The following is a 21,894-nucleotide window of genomic DNA, read 5'->3' on the forward strand; positions in this document are numbered from 1 at the left end:
TTTTAATGTGATAGTATTCATGAACAGCTTAAGTAGCACTCCAAATAATCCTTACCTATGATCCATATCTGCATGTATTATTTACTATTATTATTATTAATCCACAGGTGAGAATATGGCCTTGCTGATACTCAGTGTGATTCAGGAACAAGGAGAGCATACTGCTTCTAAACAGCCCCATAAATTAACATTATAAGATCTTCTGGGTGGTGTTCTAAGCCTCTTACATTAAAGCATAGTGGCTAACAAAAATCATCTCAGGTGTCATGCCATGTATTTCCAATTGGCATTGAGTGTGTAGTCAGCATACAGGCACCCCAGAGGGAACCAAGGGTTAAGGGAGGAACATATCAAAATATGCTCCACCATCTTCTACTCCAGAAATTTTGCTGAAATTCTGCACACACCCTGGCCACATTCATGCAAATCATCTCTGTTCGTCAATTGATGATTCACTGTGAAAATAGCAAAGTATTGTTAAAATCATGTTTTGGCAAAGAAGAAGGGATGAAGGTCCAACTTTTGTCACCGTTATGACCACATTAGACAAAATAGTCTTGTTTAATTTATTAGACCCTTCAAATATTCTTCAATGTGCACATCAAGGAGACTAAGGTGGATCCTGCTTTGTGGAGACAGAGTGATTAAGAACTTATGATTTCTAGTCTTCTTTTCTCCTCTCTGGAGAGCCCTGGCTCCTCAGAGATCTCCGTCAGGAAAAAATGTGCCTACGATAAAATCAACAACATCAAAGTAAAGGGTAAAACAATGAAAAATGAGAGTGCACATACACAAAATTTTCACAAGTTCTTTGCTCTCCTTAATTATGCCAAGAGAGATATACAATGTTAATTCTATGAGCTAAATTTCTCATCCTATGGTTAACCACATCTGTGTGCACAACTGCTTAACTGATGGTTTCACTCGGTGGCAAGAAGCTATATCATCAAGTGGAATTACTTCTTCTTTAAACAGATCTCCCGGTGTGGCATCTGAGTCGCCTCACGTACGGTTTGGAGGCTTTGATGCTGACCAGGATTGGGTTAACCAGCAGGCAGAGACCTGACAAACCTGCTCAGAGGAAGGCAGAAAGGGATGGTTGTCTTTTCTCCCCATTGGGCAACCAATCTCTGGGACTGGAGGAGGGAGTCCCTGCCACTAGATCATGAACCTTCTGGTCTTCCAGGACTGGCCAGCCCAATTATGCATTTATTCATTCAACTGCATTATGCAGAACCTGGTGCACAGGGCATTATTGTCAACACTAGGGAGATGGAATGAATGAGCCAAGGTTCTTAGAGTTCAGTGGAAAAGAGACATCAGAACTGACACATTACAAAACAATACGAGTAGGGAAATAATAAAGGTACAAACAAAAAGCTGTAGAAGCCCAGAGAAAGGGATGAGTAATTTTGACTGGGAGGGAAGGTGACATTCATGTGGGTCCTAAAGGAGAAGAGCTTGCCAAACGTAGAGGGAGAGGTCATATTCTACATAAAGGGTAAGCAGCATGGGAAAGGCTAGGCATCACAAAGCCATGCTTTACCATGAACGTGGATGCAGGAGATGGGTGTTTAAGAATGAGGCTTGGTGATGGTTTGAGACGCAGATGGTCATGGATCTCACATGTCCTGATAAGAAATTCAGATGGGCTTTATCCACAGGGACAGGGAATCTGAGTGGTAGGTGACTGAAGTAATACAATTTGTTTGTTAGGAGAATGTGGGGATATCAAAACCAGTACAGTGACCAGTGTAAGGGACACAGATGCCTGGTGGTGGCATCAAACAGAAAACTGCGGTACCGAGAGAGAAGCCAGGCCTGTGTCTGGCCCCTCAAAAGGTTCTTCACTAGAACAGTTGGGTTAAATCAACCAATACTTTTTAAGTGACAAAACACACAGAAAAAAAAAAAAAAATACCGTCAGAAATTCACAATTGACTATAAACCAGATGATTATAAAACTACTGAGTCTCTGGGCCAAAAAAAATTCTAAAAATGGAGGTCAGTAAACTCCAATCCTGGAGGGTTTTGCACATCCACATTTCCAGGCTTCATCAGGGGCTTAACAAATCAGAACCTCTGGGCCTAGGTTCCAAGAACCTGGGTTTTTAACCAACTTCTCTAGTTAATCCAGACTGACGAGTCAAGTTTGGAAGAGGGCATCTCTAGGTCAAACCATCACATTTCTTGATGAGCAGGATGAGGTCTTCTTTGAAAAAATATCCCAAATGCCAAAACGGCATGGTGCTTGGCACTCGGTAAGGATTCAACTTTTGTCAAATCCCTGGTTACAAGCGCGTGACTAGAACGGCTGTCTGCCGTGCATTCCTTCAGGACGCAGAGATTATTAGACTTTAGTTTTAAATTCCACTGCTGTCAGCACTACTGGACTTGTTTCTTACCTATTTGAGTAAAATAAAATTTTTAAACCATTTTCCAAAGAATTTTAATCTCTCTTCCATGTTCTAAAGTAGCAAAACAAGGTCTTATTGTTTTATGCTGGGTGGAATGTTGGGTCGGAAACTACTTACTAAGATGCTAACACCTTACAAAATATACTCTAGTGTCTGCTTCTCTCTGCTCCAATTTGATTAATTTTATGTGTATATATTACATGTATATGAGATGTTCTTACCAGGAAAAGCTTCTGCGCTTCTGGACTTGGAGGTCTGGGGCCTGCCTAACATCTTGTTAAGTATAACTTTCATATAGCAATGAATTTACAGATTCATAGTGGGGGGAAAAAACATAGTGCTGAGTAGAAAGCAAAAAATTATACTACATATTCATCCAATTGTGATGGCAACTGAACAGTAACCCCAGCATTTTGTATTTTGACCTATGCCTTTGAGTTGTGCACTTGTTCAGAATACCTTCCATAGAAGGTCCCTTCTATTCAGAAGTCCCTTTACTTAAATGAACTGAAAATTACTTTCTGAAAGAAATAATTCCGTGTTAAACTGATCATCTAATAACATCATTCTGATTTGGGCATCTGTCATTTTATCAGCAAGGTACAATCATTCCATAAGTACAGACTAAGCATTATATAAATATAACAATAATTTATATGTTAATCTTCTATAACAAAATAGTGTCACGACTCTGCCAAGAGTCATGTGTGAGATGAATGGTGTGAAGTAAGTAATTAAATTCATTCTGATAAAAATCTCGGGACACTGGCAAAGACGTAGTAACCACAGTTCCGTGTGCCCAGTGTCATAGTCTGGACACAGGACTTGTTGTGGCAAGTCACCGGTATTGGTCCCTCATGGAAGGGGGCATAGAGGTGTTGTGGGGGGGACACGCATTAAGAAGTATTCCTCAAATGTCAAAGCCTATGCTTTCAATGAACAGTAGCAACAGCAAGGACAACAGACTACAAGATGACATTACTTTCTGATTCCCCAAACTGAGATGAGTCCTCTTTTATGTTCTCCCTCCCTTCTCTGGCCCCTGTCACACCAGCAGCCAGCACTGTATACTACTAGCTCTGAGCTCATCCTGTCACCGTGCAAAGTGCTTATTTCCCTTACTGTCCTTTTCATGTTCTGTTACACGCATAAATATTGAAATTTTATTTTGCAGAAGAGGCTGTATCCTGTGAGTGAACAGGCTCAAGGGGTCCAAAGCCTTTTTGGGGATTCCAGAGAAATGGCAAAGATATTCGTTGAAGGCGAAAGTAACATAATGAAATCATTATCATTTCAGAGAGAGAAGGATCTGCAGTGAGCATTTATTAGGCCTCTACTGGCGACAGGCAGACATTTTACATAATTATCTCAGTCCTCCAAAGAACGGCCCTATGAGTATACAGTGTTTTCTCCCATTTTTGACTAGACACAGAGATTGAAAGACATTTAAAATTTCGCTCAAGTTTATCAAATTAACAAGTGACACAGCCAGTGTGAGAACCTGAGACTATCCTTCTCCAAACATAAAGGTTTCCTCATTAGCACTACGTATCCCTGGCACACTTATTAGGATTGACTGTCTTCAGTCACGTACAAACCAAATGCAATTAGGTTTGTGTCTCCCTCTTTCCTCTCCAGCCTAGGCAGCCTCACGTGGAGGGATCCTGCATTACCACTTGCCTCTCCAATCTTACTCTGCCAGGCATACAGCAAATGCTAAAAATCACCCCTCGGATGAATGGAAAAGCTTTCTTTATCATCTGGTATATAGCCTCTGCCTCTAAAAGGATCCTATCTGCTTCATGAGTACCAAGCCATTCGCACGGAAATAAAGTCCTCATTGCATTTTGTGCTTTTCTTTATTTAGAGTTTCCTTAGGACCTATTTGGAAAAGAAAATGTCCAATTAAAAATAACTTGGGCTATCTCATTCTTCTATTCTGTTAGGAACATATGGGCTAAATTAGCACCACCCGGCTGAAGAGTATAAGAAGCACCCCTCTCCCCATGGTATCTAAGACTGAGATTTCTTTGTGCCTTTCTAACTCCCCACACGTATACCTCCAGACTCTTCTCTTTTTATTAGCAGAACTCTTCAGAGTAGTGGCAAACATTTCTCTTCTTCAAATATTATTATTGTACCATTCAGCACTGCCAGGACAAAAAGCACTCAGGTTAATTTTGCCAAACTACCAAAGTAATTTGTCATGTAAAAATAGAGTTATATAGTCAGGTGTTTCACAACATACGGCTAAAATTCTCATCAACTTAAAAAAAAAAACAAAAAAAACCGGGTTGGGGTAAGTGTCAGAACTTTGGCAAATAATAAGTCAGAAATGGAAAAGAATGCCATGGGATACACACCGCCGTGTATCCAAATAATGGATAAAAAACATTCCTTCTGATCAAGAGTCACAACCTAATCATACGTTTTATAAATACAATTCACATATGCATGTGTTTTCTGCAAGCTTCATTTAAGCAACCATCAAATGATTAAAAATTAACCTTTACAAAGGCCTACATGTATACAAATCAGGAAAGTAAAATAAACATGCTCAGTCTTGGAACATTTAAAATTAAAACTGTCTCAGATTCAACAATTATAAAAATATAACTGAACGAAGTATGGGAAAATAAGTTGTAAAAAAAAAAAAAAAAAACTGCTCCACAAAGATTTTGTGATATTCACAATGTCAAAAGAAGGCCAAGCTTTGGAAAGTATGTCGGTGTTGTAATAAATCAAGTCTTTCCATTCACTGAGAAGGAGCTCAGGAAGTTTGCCCTACCAAAAAGGCAGGCCTTTGCACCAGCCTGCCTCATGTTGCAGAACCAAAATTTTAAACATCATCATATATTCTATTAATGGCTTATGTCTTTGTGAAAGGTAACTTGGACGACTCAAGTATAAATCCAGCCAAAAGGAGAAACAACCTTATTGCAGGGAATGTGGAAGGTTTCTTCCCAAAAGAGCCCCACTGGAATCCATGTGTGATAAATTCAGTTTCCAACAACAAGCCAGCCTGTCAAGGATGGAAAGTTTGGCCCTTGCATAGATCTTATCCTAATTACCCTCGATCCTTGAAAAGAATACTTTGTTCAAAACAGAGCAAACTCACAAGAGAAGACAAGGCACCGATAAATGAATGGAAGAAAAGGTATAGAGGGCCACCAGACACTTGACTGCTTGGATGATATCCCATTACATTCACAAACACCAGAGTTCCTATAGGGAAGGGCACTCTGTCTTAGTATAAGACCTAGAATTATTCTGGCACATGGCAGTCCTATGGGGATAAATGTTATCAACTTGAATGATGCATCTTTATAGGTATATAACACTGTATGATTATCAAGGTATTTTCCCACACATTAATCTCATCTGACCCTTCAACAACCCTGTTGAACTCTGCAGAAAGGAAACTAAATCTCCGGGAGATTAAGTAATTTGTCCAAGGTCATCAGTGTACAGAGGAGTGTGCTGACATGAGAATGCAGGTTTTCTTTATATAAGCACATATTTTCTTTCCTCCAAAACAACCTCCCTACCATTCACTCCCCACCCACAGTTAAGGTCCCAAGTCACAAGGCCTACATCATAAAATTATACTCATCCATAACATGAAAAACTTGTATCTACTATAATGGTGGAGAAACAATGAAATGCTATTTTTTATAGTTACATGTTTATGTGATTGAAATAACTGCTACTATTTTAAATAAGAAATCATTTCAGGTAAGTTGATAAAGGGAAAAACTTATAAACTGCATCTGGAGAATTCAAACATCTATGTGATTAAATGTAATGTTCCTCATTTTGTGCAAAGCCAAATGGTCTGAGGGAGAACTCGGTGCAGCCATGGGTAACCTTCAACTTGTTTGGCTCCAGTCACCCAATGAGAGGCCAGGCTAATACGGTTTTCTCGGACCAACTCACAGAAGGAGTTGTGAGCCATAAAATCCTGCCTGCAACAATTAGGAAAGGTAAGAGAGGAAGGGGTAAAGGCTAGGTATGAACCAGTTTCATTCCTTGGGCCTAGAGAGAATTTCCTGGTACCTGTATGGCAAATGCTTATCCAGTCTATTCCTATAACCTTCATATCCTCTTTATCTCTGAGATATTATAATTGCCTGTATTATATCCTTCTTCGAAATATTTCAGCCCGAGTTCTGGAGCAAAGTGGGAGAGGAAACTATCACAGAGGCTATTTTAACACTGGATTTCATGAAAAGTGACGCCCATAGGCAGCTGGGGATAAGTGACACCAGCACATGGACCTATTTCGGGACTGATAGGAGTCTACTGTTTTCCATTCAGCTCATGACCTCTGTTGACTTCAAGGGACACTATATTTGTGAACAGACTTTGGGAGCCACCCTTCTTTCACTCCCTGTTGAGGAGTGAAACCTCCCTGAAAGGAGGTTTCAATATTCCAAGGACCTCACAGCCATCGATGAACTTTGAGACATGATGTGTTTTTGGTGGGTTTAAATCCAAAAGCCCTCAGGTTCCTAAAAGGTTCAGATGGAAGATACTTTTATCTGTGTCTTGAAAGCGCTAATAAAAAGAACTGAAATATCACACATGACCTGTGAACTGAGGGGGGACAGAGGACCTTTTGCCAAGTTTCCTGCACATTCCCTTAAAAGCAACCTGGGAAGAAAGTGAGAAAAACTGCTCAGCTCTAATGAGCGCGTAATGGGTAGGAGCACCAGAGATTTATTTCGTGAATGCTTCAAAAAATGGCTGAGGTCTTTAACCACTAAACTGCCGGAAAACATGTGGTCTTATTAAGCATCAGCAGAATAACTGACCAGTGTTTGAGAATCATGAATGTGGCCTTTCTGACTTCCCAAAGTATACAAGGATATTTTCTTGGACTTTCCCTTCTTGCAGATCCATAAAAACGACACTGCTTTGTTCAGGAGACCCGGGACACATGGTGCTGCATGCCTCTGCAGACACACATCCCACATTAAATTAAGTTAGAGGTGGTATTTGAAAAATAAATAAATAACGGAGTTCCAATTCACTGCAAATGGTACAGGAGGCCCGTAAGTGGGAAGCCTACAAGAAAAGGACTTCTTTTAGAAAGATGTTTTACAGGACTTTTTCTGCATCATTAACTCTTCTGGAATCCTGAATATAACATGATGAATTTCCCTAAAAAAAGTAGCTACTGTTTAATTTTGAATCACTTCAAAGAGCCTCAGTAGAAGGAATCAAAGAAAACCAAAAAGACCAGTAGATGTGAAATTCGCCAAGAAAAAAAAAAAAAAAAGTTTCTAACAGATTTTGACCATGTACTGAAAATACCACTGATTATTTTGCTAATACAGTATTTTACTGTTCCATGCGGCTGAAATAAGTCTCTGTATTCATCGGAACACAGGATATTTTTATTACAATATTTGTGTCATAGCTCTTCAAAAAGAAACATATTTAAAACCTTGAAAAGAATCTCTGTCTTAAAATGGTTCTTGATGTGTAGGTGAGTACGTGTGTTTTACTATAAACAGATACTTAATGGGAGTTTACTTTGCTAAAAAGAGTAAAAAGATACTGGTAGTCTTAGTCCTATCCCCAACATGTAGTTCTAGGAAAAAAAATACCTAATTTTTTAAAAAGTAAAGCAATTTGGAAGGTGGGGAAAGAAAAGAAAGTTGGCTGGGGTATTATAATGGTTGTTTGATAATCACCATCACCATCATCATCATCATCATTGGTCTTTAGAAATGTCTTTTACATAAAACCTGCCCAAGGGAAAAGAAAGAAAACCTCCTAAAAATTCCACATCCCTGAACACCACTACATCAAAAACCATCTGGAAAATGTCAGATAATGGTATCCACCCACCTAAGAAATTCAGCAAACTTTGTCTTCAATTACCATTTAGAATAATCAACTCAAATTGAAATTTCAATTTGAAAACCCTCAGAAGACAAAGCTGGGATTAGGAATCAGATTTTAAAAGTCTCCTTAAAAGACCATCTGTTTAAGACACCCTTCTCACATCCCACCTCGTCCTTGATCTGTACCATAAGTTCACAGCAGAAGCACAGCTGAATTTAAAGACATACACACGACTACTATGAAGTCTAGTTATCACATGTATGTTCGGAGCTTGTCTCAAGTTTCTCTTGTTATGTAAGCACTTAGGGGCAATAAAATTTCACTTACATTCAGCAGCATTGTGCGTCTCAAAACATTAGTCTACCTGACTGTACAATCCTTTTACTGGCAGTGGATAGCCCTGGTATTTTATTTATATCGATCATATTGTCGATGCTATATGGAATAACCATTTAGTAGCCTATTAGCCTGTAACATTTTATTACTGTTTTAAAATATCATTACCCATACTGAACTCCATATTAGAAAAATCAGGTTGGAAAATCTAAATATTCAGAAAGAACTACAGAGCTTTGGGGTCCCCCCCAACATAATCTGCAGACTGATGAGAAGAAAGGAAAACAATGAGTATCCACTTCTCACAGATAGAGGTCACTAATGGACTGAATTTGAATCACTGTGGCAGAAACCACAAAGTTATTAAAGTAATCTAGTGAAAAATGAACTTGAATTAAAATTAAAGTAAAAATACCAAAAGATGATTTTTCAGAAAGGTCTGACCTGAATAGAAACAAAACTGCATCACCTGGCTGTAAAAAGTCTTGTTTAGAGCTGTCTTCTAAAACCAGTGAGCAAAACTGAGAGCACACTGTCCTTTGCTGTTTTTTTAACTTCAGTCACTTCTGATTGCAGAAGCAGCAATTCTTCCTTGTAAGGTACAAGACTGAAGAGTCAAACTAGATCAGATGTTCACCCTGAGTCTCTACAGAATAAGGTTTCTGGACATACATACTTGAGCCTTTCTTGAAACCACAGCTTCAGACTGGGAAGATATAAGGTTGCTTCAGGGAGATATGTCTAAATCCTAAATCAAACTCTCCAACAGGCCAGAATATAAATGTAACAGGCATCAGAGGAGGTTCAAATTAGATCCAGCCGGTCAAAGTCAAACTGGGATAAGATCACATCATCTGAAACCTAGCATTCAGGGGAAAAATCATGACTGCCTAGGGGACCTCAAGGCAGCCCAGCATGGTGTCATTTGGGAATCTACTTTCTTCTGTTAAAAGCATCCCCTGGAATTTCTAAAACTGCAGTGAAACTACTGAAATGTTAAGACATGGGCATCTTTTTTAAAATCAGCATTCTTTCCATGCTAGGTTTGTAATAGGTTCTGCTACTAGGCTAGTCCACTTCTTACAATTTCTTGTACCTACTGGCAGAGACATGGAATAATGCTTGAAATTTCATCTTCCAACCTCCTCCACTCGGATATTTGCGACTCAGCATGACAGTATGGGGCTGAACCTCCATCAGTGATTATTAAAAATTCTTAAATGCTTTAACCCTATCCTGTATGGGGCTTTTGAGGAGGGAAGGAAGAAAAGTTGTATTTGGAGGAGCAATAACATCATGGGGAAATAAGCAACTTTTCATGGAATGTGTATTTCCCAAAGATTTATTTTCTTCTAATATGGTGGCCTGTCGATCTTCTATATCTGATGTATACTGCTTAGTAATTTTTAAAAAAGTCCAGTTCTAACAGTTTAGATACTGACCTAAAATTTTACATTCATACAGCAGCAACCCAAATACCTTCCTGGGCAAATGCCAACCTGCATTCTATTACCCCAAATTATTGGGGGATCCTCTCACTGGAGACTTGGGAAACTCATATCACTTAAATCCACAGACAATATGGGCTCCTATATGGAAGCTAGCCTACATATTAGCTTTTGGCTAGGAGAAGTTAGATGTAATAAATTTAACAATAAGCCTGTGTGAGCAAGGGGACATGCCCCAAAGCTCCCAGAAACCCTGTGTGATTTAAGAGCCTCCCAGCTGAGTGGTAAGCAATAGCTCCCATTTAGATGAGGCTTTGCATAGAGCAAATGCAGCATGTGAAGAAATCTAATCAGCACCTTGCACTCTTGTGCGAGCATTTACACGGATTTGTGCCCTGCACTAGATTAGCTTACTGCAAGCTTTACAAGAGATCTCCTCCACTAAAATTAATCAAAAGCTCTTGGAGACTGCTTTCCATTTACAAGAGAAGTCAAGATGAGCTTCCAGGTGAATAAATAATGATCATAATAATGATGACGGCAGCACCAAATGCTGAGCTGCTCTGAAACTCAGCTGGGGGAAAGGGGATGGTGGGGAGTTGGGGCTGGAATATTTCTGGAGGTCTCCGAGGGAAAAGCAGAAGCTATTTTTCTCAGTTAACCTAAGTAAGGCTGCTGTTTGGGAAAGGTGACCATATTTTCTCTCCACTGCCCCTGGCCCCAAGTGCACCCAGGAGACCACTCTCTCCCCCCACACCACCGTGTATCAGGCCACTGAGGAACAAAATGCCTCTCCACAACACCATTACCCACTACCCCCAACCACACACACACACACACACACACACACACACACACACACACAGAACAATCACAGTAAATTCACGTCGCCAAAGGCTAATGCGTTTCATCTCATACTGCAATAAATACGTGACTTCTAAAGTTTTTATTTTATGACGCCAGAAGGTGAATGGAAGGAGGGAGGAAGGGAAGGCTCCAGGGACGTCAAAGTGGGAAAAGGAGATTTTCCCCTTTACTTGATATTCTCTCTCTCTCTCTCTCTCTCTCTCTCTCACACACACACACACACACACGCGCACACACATTTGCTTTCCTGCACCAGCTAAATGAGGTGGGCTCCTATCATTTTTAAAAGATGCTAAGCTAAACAGGGCTGAGAGAGTGAGAGGGTGAAGGTGAGGGGTGAGGGTGGGAGGGAGCGAAATCTATGCACCATTCCCCCGGGTTGAAGAATACTAAAAGCCCCTGAATCCACATTCTCAGTTTCCAAGGAGCTACAAGATGAGGCTCCAGCTGGGGCCGAGGTTTCTCACCCATCCCCAGTGGATCCTCACCTCCCTGCACAGCTGCCCACCGAGGGCAGAGAAGCGCCGCGGGCCCCTCTAACCTGAGTGTAGATCTCTCTGCGCGGGGTGCCCATCCCCGGGATCTTGAACTTCGCCTCCCTCTTACTTTGACTCAGATCTGCCGAGCGTCAGGAAAGGCGCTGGGAATGAGCAGGAGCTCAGCGGCGGGGCAAGGAAGGAGAGGGTTGGGGGCGCGCGTTACCTGCGAAGGTTCTCGAGGTCTCCTTCCAGCCTCGGTGGTAATCTCGCTCAGCGCCGCGTCCTCCCCCAGATCCAAACTTTTGCTAGGTCCTCCGGGTGGCGGCGGCGGCGACGGTGGCGGGTGCTGAAGCCCAGCCTTGTCTCCCGCAGCGTCGGGGCGCGGGGGTGCGGAGGCCGGAGCCTCAGAGCGGCGCGCGCCTCGCCGCAGCCTGCCGGAGCCCGGGCGCCCCGCTCGCCTAGCTCGCTCTCGCCTTTCTCCTCTACGGAGCCGCGGCATCGTCTTCCCCCGTCCTCCGCCACCTCCGCCTCCAGGGCTCGGGCATGCCACTTTCTCTCGGCTCCGGCCGCCGCGGCCCCCGCCTCCTTTCCTCCTCAGCCTCCCCCTCTCCGCCTAGACCAAGCCACGAGTTCCGAAAGAAGCAGAGAGAGCGGGGAAGGCAGCGGACGCAGCGCCGGGGCTCCTCAGAGACCGGAAGACCTCGGGGGTCAGCCGGAGAGCCGGGCGGGCGCGCCGCGGGCGCTTGAGAACCCACGGCGCGGAGCCCGGAGCAGGGTGCTGCGCTGGGCGGCGCGGGGGCGGGCGCGGGGCTCGCTCCAAGTGCTGCGCCCGCGGGGCGTGGGTCCCGAGGCTGCTTCGACCTCACTGCTGCCTCGATCGGCTGCGGAGGGGCTAATGTAGACGCCGCGGCCCCCACCCCCACCCCTCCTGACACCCCCGGGAGATGTTTACAGTAATGAATTCGCGGGATCGCCTGCGCCGCTCCGGCGCTCCTCCTCTCACTCTGTCCCTCGCGCTCTGGCGCGCTCCCCTCCCGGAGCCCTCTTTCTCTGCCCCCCTCCTTTACTCCCTCCCTTTCGGAGTCCCTCCCACATTTCTGGTTTAAAGAATGCTTGGGAGGCGCGGCTGCAACCCTAAGCTTTCCAAGAGGCAAAGTCGGTCTCGGTTTTTAACCCTCTCCTCCCCCGAAGAGAGCTGCAGAGCGCCTGGACCAACACCATGGATGCCACCCTGACCGAGCACGCCTTCTCGCTCTAGCCAGCACCATCCCACCCCCAACTCTTAGGGATAATGCCACCGTCTGAGCTCTGAAAGTCGATTTCCCCCATGCCCTCCAAGCCAGAGGATCTATTACTTAGACACTGAGAAATGATCAAAACGTGAGATTAGAGGGTAAAAATATAACAAGTCTCTCAACCAAGATGGCGTTATTTCAAATGAAGGCAACCTTGATGATTTGCGCCCCAACCCCCACCCCATCACCAGTTAACTCCCTTATCCCGGACCTTATTAAATAACTCTAATTGGAAAAATAATCGGAAGTTTAGTATGATTATATTGAATACCTATTTTCTCCCCTCACTCTAGCTGCTGGGGGGAAAAAAAAAAGGATTGTTCACTTTCCCCATACATTACAACAGACAACTAAATTCAGCCTCAAAGATTCAGGAAACTGACTTAGACAGCAAAAGGAGCCTGATTTGTATACGGGCAACGTTTCCACTTAGCAATCTCTTTGCAAAGGTTAAGGAGTAATGTAAGAAAACCAGGTGCACGTCTCTTTCTTGGAAAACGTATTTTAAAAGGTTCTGTTTTTTTCTTCTCATTTCATTGTCGCTCCTCCTGCCTCCAGTAAGTTGCTGTCATGTTTTAACAAGTCTGTGGAGAGGCTGAATGTGAACAGAAGAGGGAGAGCGAGCTCGCGCCAAGCTCCAAGCAGCGCCAGAGACGCGCCGTCGGTGGGGCCACGCGAGAAGCACCGAGCGGGCTTGAAACTAGCTCAGGACGAACTCCCTAGGGATCCGCGGGGCTGTTTCCGCGGAAAGGTTGGGCAGGGGCGGTGGCCTTTACAGACTTAGGAGGATTTCCCAGCCTTCAGTTCAAAGTCTGAGTCACTTGGCGCCACTTTCCCAATTGTTTTTATTTCCTTCGCATCCCTGTTGTGTCTACCGCCTTCACTTATTTGAGTGCCTTAGTTGTGTTAAGAGGACTTGCAGAAACGCCCCATTTGCCTCCCAAGCACAAGCCACGCATGGATCCACCCAGACGCACTGCCGAGACGCACGCTGGCACACGCTCTCACAGGCGCGCACACACGCACCCACGACCTGGGTTTGTGCCCGAGGGTCGCTGTTCCTGTTGCATTATGCAGTGGTGAGGAAAATACTTTGATTTACATCTACATAACCGCTCTTCTCCCCAAACTCAGTGTGTGACTAACAAACACCCTGAAGAGGAGGGGGCACGGCGGGGGTAGTTAATTGGACCAGGACAGTGAGTGCCATCTTGCTGGGAGGTTCCAGGAGCAAGGCGCCAGCGTCGACTGCCGCGGTGGCCTCCACCTCCACCTCTAACAGCAGCTGCCGCTGGCTTGAGCCCCACGCGATCCAGGAGTTTCCCTGGCATCACTGAGAGTCCAGACGGCCCCAGTCACCCTCTTTCCCGATCCTTAATTTCCTTGGTTAATGCCCCGACCTCAAGTGACAACCTTGATCTTGGGCCTGATTAGAAATGAGAAGTGACCGCGCCGGCGCTGAAGGCATGGAGACCAACCCGGGACTGGTCAGCGCGGCAGAGGGATCTTTGCAAGCGACTCCGAGCCCGTGAGGGGATACGGTGGCAGCTGGCCAGGCTCTGCTCCCTCCTTCCTCGCCGCCGCCGGCCCCCGGCACTCAGTGCCAGTGAGGGGCCCGGCACTTTCCGCCCCCTCCCCGCGTTCCAGGCACGAGGCTCAAACAAGGCAACCAGAGTTCAGCCTGGTCCGCTGCCTGCGCCTTCATCACCCATGCTAGCGCGCCGGGAAGACGCTCCGGCCACAGCTCGGTGCCCGGCCACTGAAGACCGGCAGAGCTGGAGAAAGACTTGGTTTTGGTAAAAAGAGTAGCCCTCTCCCCAACTCGGAGGAAAATGCACTGGCATCCTCGGCATCTTCTTAGCCACGAATCAATCTCGGATTGCGGGCGGAGCGGGGTTGGGGTGGGAGGCTGGTGGCTTTCGATGTAACCGCTTGATAACGTCGGCGACATTATCAGCAGATGGAGTGGGCGCGAGGGTGGAGGAGTAAGGGGTGTTACTCCTAGAAGTTATCGTATTCATCCTGGGGAAGTGAGACGCTGGATTACAGCAAGCTTAATGGTTCTAGAACCCCGATTTGGGATCTATCCTCCCAGCACACTCACAAATGTGTGTTTTGACCCAGAGCTCAGTTACAAAACTCTTTCGAGGAGATGAATTCTACCTGCAAAAGTCGGGGGGAGATTTAAGCAGCCTATGCTCTCTCTGGAGCCAAGAAAAAAGCTAAAAACATCCCATCCCGTTGGCCACCCTACGCTGGTTCAAAAAAATATTATCTTCCCCCCAACCGCGTAGCAGCAGCCCCGGCGGTTACTGGAAAGTCCACCTGGCACCTCTGTCCCTTTACCTGGCGGCCGCCGTGTCTCCTCGCTGTGGGCTCATCCGAATCCGACCGGGTCGGGGAGGTGGAAAGGGAAGAAGCTGGCGCGGCAGTAGCGGGGCTCCCGGGGCATGGTATTGTTTTAGGGGTCACCGCCAAGGTCCCTCCTGCCCATCGTTGAAAACGGTCAACCTGATCCCGGGTCTGGGTGGACACCGCGGCAGGCGCAGTGCTGCCGCCTCGCAGCTGCTAGACACCCGGAACCGAGGGTGAAAGACGCACCCCGGGCGGAAGCAGCGCAGCGCCTTGGCGGGGAGACTGTGGCCACTGATGTTATCTCTGAGCGCTCGTTCTTCTGCGGTGACAATGGAAGATGACAAACTCGCCAAGTGACAGCGACAGGTTTCGAACGTACAACTAACTACAAGGTACCCAGCCTGAGACAGCAGGCTGCTTCCCCCCGCCCCCTTCTCTCCCTCCTACTGGGGAGGGAACTAATTTAACCCTGTGTGCGTCCTATTCTCCCTGGAGAAGCTGGAATCGACTCGGAAACCGCCAGCGGCGGCTCCCGGGGCGAGAGCTTTGTTCACGTGCGTTTCCAGTGGGTGTGTTGCTGTCTGGGGGCATTCGCGTGGCAAGACGCCAGTGGCAGGCTTCCAGCGCCAGACTCCGGCATGGGAAGGAGACCTAGCGTTTCATCCGGACCAGACCCAGCCCTTGGAATCTATTTTTTGCCTCCAGTTACCCGATTTATTGAAGTTGCCAGCAAAGTTGGGTTTTATTCCTTTATTTCTTCCTCTCTCCCGCCCCCCGTATTATTTCCTTTCCTAGCGATGCTTTGAAGAAGTGGAACTCTCCCCTCATTCTAATTCTAGCTTGTAACTGTTTTGCGTGTGCGAGACGAATGGTGGAGGGTACCCATCCACCCACACAAAATTTAAATGAAACCGCAGGGAAAGCTGTCTCCCACCAACTCACCCAGTGTGGGCAATGGCAAATGACCACATATTCAAATAAGACCAAGACACCCGGAAGATGAAGGGGAGGGTTTGAGGGAGTTAGAGCTGTGGGAATAGGGGAGATGGAAGGGAGAAAGAATGCGCCTTAGAATGGAACAAGCAGGGGAAACACAGACAAGAATGATGATGCAGAAAATATACCTGAGCCCCAACACTGAAAACAGCAGGTCAGCTTTAAGTGCCTAGATTTTGATGGGCAATATTTCCCCAGCTCCTTGGAAGCAGAATGAATGAATGAATGAATGAATGAATGAATGAATGAATTTGGGGGGTTGTTTTGTTGTTGCAGTTGTTGTTTAATGAGAGGGAGAATGTGAATATGTGAGGCTCAGCCCTGGCAACCCAGATGCTTTGTTTTGTAAACAGCTTTGTCTAAGTGCTCGGACTCCCAAGAAGTAAACTGGAGTTGGAGGTCAGTCATCTCCTAGATGTGGAATGGAAACTTAGACAAGAGAAAATGACAGCTCTAGCCTCTGCTGTCATTGTCCCCCAAATGAGCCAGAACGTTGCCCACGGCGCAAACTCAGACAATTTTCAACAGATTCCCTTTTTCTCCACCTCCATACTGAACTAAAGAAAGAAAGAAAGACTGAGTCTTTAAAAATCATTTAGAGGGTAACACTTGGATCTTGCAAAAACCGAGTTATTTTTTAAAAAAAAATGTGTTTCTCCATGGGATAGATGTTCTAAGTTCTCTCTGCAACATACCCAAGCCAATGGGAATCTGTAAGACCCATTTTAAATGCCTCCGGAGCCAGGTCTGCCCACGGAGGCAATGGGAACAGTTTCCAGCCAGCCTGGTGCAGAATTTTGTTGTAAATCCTTCTAGTTTGCCAAGGTGGCAGCAAAGCATAGGGAGAGCTTGTCAGGCAGCAGCATCAACACGGAAGACCACGTTTTAGGACAAATACTCATCTACCTGCTTTTTAATACTCATCTTCGTGTATATAAGTGTACATAAGTATCCACATGAGATTCTTTCTTTGAAACCTTGATCTGAGATAACAGTATAATTATTTCATCTTTAAGAATACGTTTTTGTTTAAAAAAAAATGGAACTCCGTATAGGTTTTACTTTCTGATTTATGCTGCCAGAAATTGACTAAGATTAAAAAAGAGAGACGAGGTGGCTGCAGATGTACAGATTTTCTATTTTAGATTGCTGCTGTTTATAAATTGTAAGGAAACACTATCATCTGGCTGTGCTCCCTGTGAGAGACTATTGATGGGATGACTGTAATCAGGACAAGGAAAACAAAGTACAGAAAAACATCACATCAAATATATGAAGAGAATAACTGTAACACATTTCTTAACCACACGACCTACAAGTCAGCTGTAGAAACGTGTGCTGGTGGAACCACAGAAAGTGACAGAATAGTAAATGTGGTTCAGGTGCTCCAGAGGGTAATAATTTTGCAGACACACAAAACTGGGATAATTAAGTTACTTTATTTTTATTAAGAAGCCATCACTAATGCAAAAGGATAGAAGAGTAGAGAAACAAAAAGTAAATCTGTGAATCTCAAAACATGGAAAGTCACAGGGCGCCTGGGTGGTTTAGTCAGTTAAGTGTCTGACTCCTAATTTTGTCTCAGGTCTTGATCTCAGAGTACTGAGTTCTAACCCGCTGAGGGGCTCTACACTCAGCAGGGAGTCTGCTTGAAGATTCTCTGTCCTTCTCCCTCTGCCCCTCCCCCCACCTGTGCACTCTCTCTGGGGTGCACGCTCTCTCTCAGATAAATAAATAATAAATAAAACCTAAAACAAAAAACAAACAAACAAATACCAGAGAGTTAGCTCATTCGTTATTCTTTGAACTTCATTTCTCCATGGAGTTTTCACATCAGTTGACACTTGACTGCCATCTCAAATCTTTTTTTGCCCCTCTCCATGTTTTTTGTGTACCTTCCCATCTATACAATGCACATGTACGTTGGCCTGTGTTTCTAATACTTTGTAGAAAGGTGCCTGGGTGGTTCAGTTAGTTAAGTGTCTGCCTTTGGCTTGGGCTGTGATCCCAGGGGCTTGGGATCAAGTCCCTAAATGGGATTTGTCTCCCTGCTCTGCCAGAAGTCTGCTTCTCCCTCTGCCTCTGTCTCTCATGAATAAATAAATAAAATCTTTAAAATAATAATAATAATAATATTTTGCAGAAGTAAAGATAACACAGGATTTGGATTTGTAAGATCATGGTTTAAGCCCAAGGCCCTGAAAATTTTGATCTTGGGTAAGACTGGCTCTGAGCCACTGTTTACTCATTAATAAAATGGGCATAAAAATACCTGTTGTACCAGTCTCATAATATTGTCACGTTGTGAGTCAGTGCATGGGAAAGTGCTTTAGAAGATTCAGTTGTTATTCAGGTATTGCTAACAATATTATCATTACATCACACAGTTGCAGCCTTCAAAACATTGGAAAGTTACATCAACCTGAACAGCTTCCCCTAATGCTATCATCTTACATTACCTTGGAACATTTATCAAAACAAAGAAACCAACACTGCTATGTTGTTATTAACTAAACTCCAGGCTTTACTGCTATATTGTCATTTTTTCCAGTAATATCCCTTTTCTGTTTCAGGACCCCATCTAGGATACCACATTGCCTTTAGTCATCATATCTCCTTTGCTCTGTGACCATTCCTCAATCTTTCCTTGTTTTTAATGACCCTGGGAGTTTTGAAGAATAATGGTCATGTATTTTGTCTTTCCATCTGGGTTTGTTTGATTTGACTCTAGTTCTGGGTTTGGGGGAAAAAATTACTCAGGAGGTGGAGTGCTGTTCTCATCTCATCATAGCAGGTGGTGCAAGATATGGGCATGATGTCACTGATGATAACATTATCACTCTCTAAGGTATTGTGTGCAAGGTCTCTCTACTATAAGGTTATCGGTCCTTTTCCATACTCTGTTCTTTAGAAGTGAGTCACTAAGTTCTGTTGACCCTCATGGATTTAGAATTTGTAATTGCACAAGTTAAGTCTTTAGTGCAACTCATAAACACCCCAAATATTGAATCCACCTAGGAATAATCTCCCAGGAAATTCTTCCTGTATTCTACATCCTGAGGAAAGTGTTCAACTACCTCCTCTTGGCTATGTCTTTTGAACCCATCTTCACCACGCCATGCTTTACAATCCCTAAACCCAGTCTCCAAATACTGTTGATTCTTTTCTAAAATGTCTCCTACCTTCCTAGTTCTCATCGTCACATCTGTTTGGTTTAGAATCCCAACTTACCTACAGAAAGATGGCATCCATGATCTCTTATCTTTTCTTCCCTTTCATGGTTTTCTGACAGTTTGGTATTCGTTTCAGTCTCTCTCCAAGTGACAACAGCAATCAACTAGTTTGTCTTTGGATAGTCGAAGGGTCTCTGAGAATTTAGCTGGTCTTACCTTTCTTTTATTCTGGTAAATACTTGAAACATGCATGTTGACTTCATGAATAAGCTTCTGTAGTAAGTAGAAAGAAAGCCAACCTTTCTTCTGAGATGAGAGCCACTGTAAGGAAATCCGTGGTTAACACACAGGGGCTAGGTGGCTTTTCATTTCTCTCATGAGTATAAAAGACTCCTTATGCATGTGTGTGTGTGTGTGTGTGTGTGTGTGTGTGTGTGTGTGTGTGTGTGTGTGTGACATGATTCATGTAAATCTATGACTCTGAAATGCATACTCCTCTGGTTTTGAAGCATCACGGTACAGTTTATTGTTCATCCATTTATTCAACAAACATTGTAGAAAACACAAAACATGTAGCAGAACTTTGATAAATACACTTAGTCCTTACCCTATCAAAACTCTCAGTGTAGTAGAGGTACACTGTTAAATAAGTATACACTTAAATAATTGATTAATCTTAAATTGATTAATTAAATTATTAAATTAAATTTAATTACATGATAATAACATATGTATAATATTATAAATACTATATATTAATATATAGATAATAATACATTTAATTAAATAATTATAATCATTGGGTAAATAAAACAATTTGGTATATGCAAAGCACATCAGTGACCTAAAATAGATTCTCTGAGGAGGGAAATCCTCATCCAAGTGATGAGGGCGTTTTCTTGATAATGTACTGATTTTATAGGGGAATTGTGACATTATTTTTACTTCCAGCCTTCTGCAGACAGCAACCCCAGGAACCAACCAGAGTCCCTTGTCTCAGGGAAATCTCTTTGGGCCAAGAATGGGAAAATCAGTGCAGAAGTAATTGCTTGACTACCCATTTCCCCTAAGCCTTGGCTTCTTTGCCTCTCCATGCAGGTTACAAGAAGATTATGCGTGAACAAAAACAGAAGGTCTACACTGACAGGAAATAAAAGCACGTTAAACCTTGGAGATTTCCTCATACATAAACCTGCCGTTTGTCAAGCACTTGCTCTCTGTTCCAAAGGGAAGCTGACAAAAACTTGAAGTAAACATTCTCCAACAATTTATTCTTCCAGGGAAGAATAAATGAGGGAAATGCCCTTTTTAAAAAAGGTAAGTGGTTGATATAAAGATGGAAGCCATTTTAAGAAGAGATGAAAGATCTACCCAGAGACGGATTTGAAACTTGGTGCTACAATTGTAGCAAATGTGACTAAGTCTCCTGTATCTGACTATAGTTCCAATGAAGACGGAAGTTTCATTCTTTTTTAAAGATTTTATTTATTTATTTGACAGACAGAGATCACAAGTAGGCAGAGAGGCAGGCAGAGAGAAGGGGGGGAAGCACGCTTCCTGCGGAGCAGAGAGCCCGAGGTGGGGCTCCATCCCAGAACCCTGAGATCATATCCTGAGCCGAAGGCAGAGGCTTTAACCCACTGAGCCACCCAGGCGTCCCTGGGAAGTTTCATTTTAATGGAGAAAACATATTCATAGAGTGAGTATAAAAGATTCTGAATTAGAATATATATTTAATGCATATAACAAATATATATATATATAACTTCCACTAGACTACATATCTATCTATCATTTGTCATCTACATATCTATTTACAAACACACACATATACACTTCTCATTGTCTGTTGATATAGTAGAGAAATAAAATTGCATTCTTTAGAAGGTCAGAGATAGTTTTCAAGCCTGACTCTTATTATAAGGATTAATACTACATCAGTTAAGCTATGTGTAGTTGTAAGAGGCCTGAACTTGGACTTGGATGGTGGGACTCTAAGTCTCTACCACTTTATCAGGGAAATCACTAACAGCCCAAGGCCTCAGTTTCTCTTTTATCCAAAAAGGAAAAACAAAACGATCTGCCAGGGTACATACATGAACAGTAAGTGAAGTGGGTTATTTTGAAGCTCAAATTAAGAACAAACTATTATTATCTATGTAATGACTGTGTTTAACGGACCATAATTTAATGTGAGATCTATTTTACTCTGTATAATCCTAAGACATTCCTGGCTTTAGGGGCACCTGGGAGGCTAAGTGGGTTAAAGACTCTGCCTTTCAATCAGGTCATGATCCCAGGGTCCTGGGATCGAGCCCCGCATCGGGCTCTCTGCTCATCAGGGAGCCTGCTTCCCCCTCTCTCTCTCTGCCTGCCTCTCTACCTACTTGTGATCTCTGTCTGTCAAATAAAAAAATAAAATCTTAAAAAAAAAAAAAAGACATTCCTGGCTTTTCTGGTAACCTGTTTTACACAAAGTTTCAGAGCTTCAAAGACACAGAGTTATTAAATTCATGCAATGTTGCCTCAAACAATACTTTCTGGTGCCACTCAACCAAGTTTTGTCTACCTGAACAATAAACTTGTCCAACATAGGGAATTCTTAGCTGTCTTCTCAATCCCTCACTGAAAAATTCATATACATTGCTGTTGGCCAATTTTCTTTTGCAGTTCCT

The 21,894-nt window shown here is 43.6% G+C and overlaps 1 protein-coding gene across 3 annotated transcripts in view; it reads right to left on the reverse strand.

The window, feature by feature from the left end:
• FLRT2 (fibronectin leucine rich transmembrane protein 2) overlaps positions 1-15,788 on the reverse strand; it is a 98,882-nt gene extending 83,094 nt beyond the window's left edge. For 2 of the 3 annotated variants that reach the window (XM_046008518.1, XM_046008521.1), the window contains exon 1: positions 15,042-15,788. The gene's annotated coding sequence lies outside the window, so the exon portion shown is untranslated. Of the gene's footprint in view, positions 1-11,623; positions 12,341-15,041 lie in introns of those variants that run through there. The other variant, XM_046008519.1, reaches the window with a different exon arrangement.
• Between the last annotated feature and the right edge of the window lie 6,106 nt (positions 15,789-21,894).

The sequence above is a fragment of the Meles meles genome, chromosome 6, assembly GCF_922984935.1.
Source record: "Meles meles chromosome 6, mMelMel3.1 paternal haplotype, whole genome shotgun sequence".
Taxonomy (NCBI): domain Eukaryota; kingdom Metazoa; phylum Chordata; class Mammalia; order Carnivora; family Mustelidae; genus Meles; species Meles meles.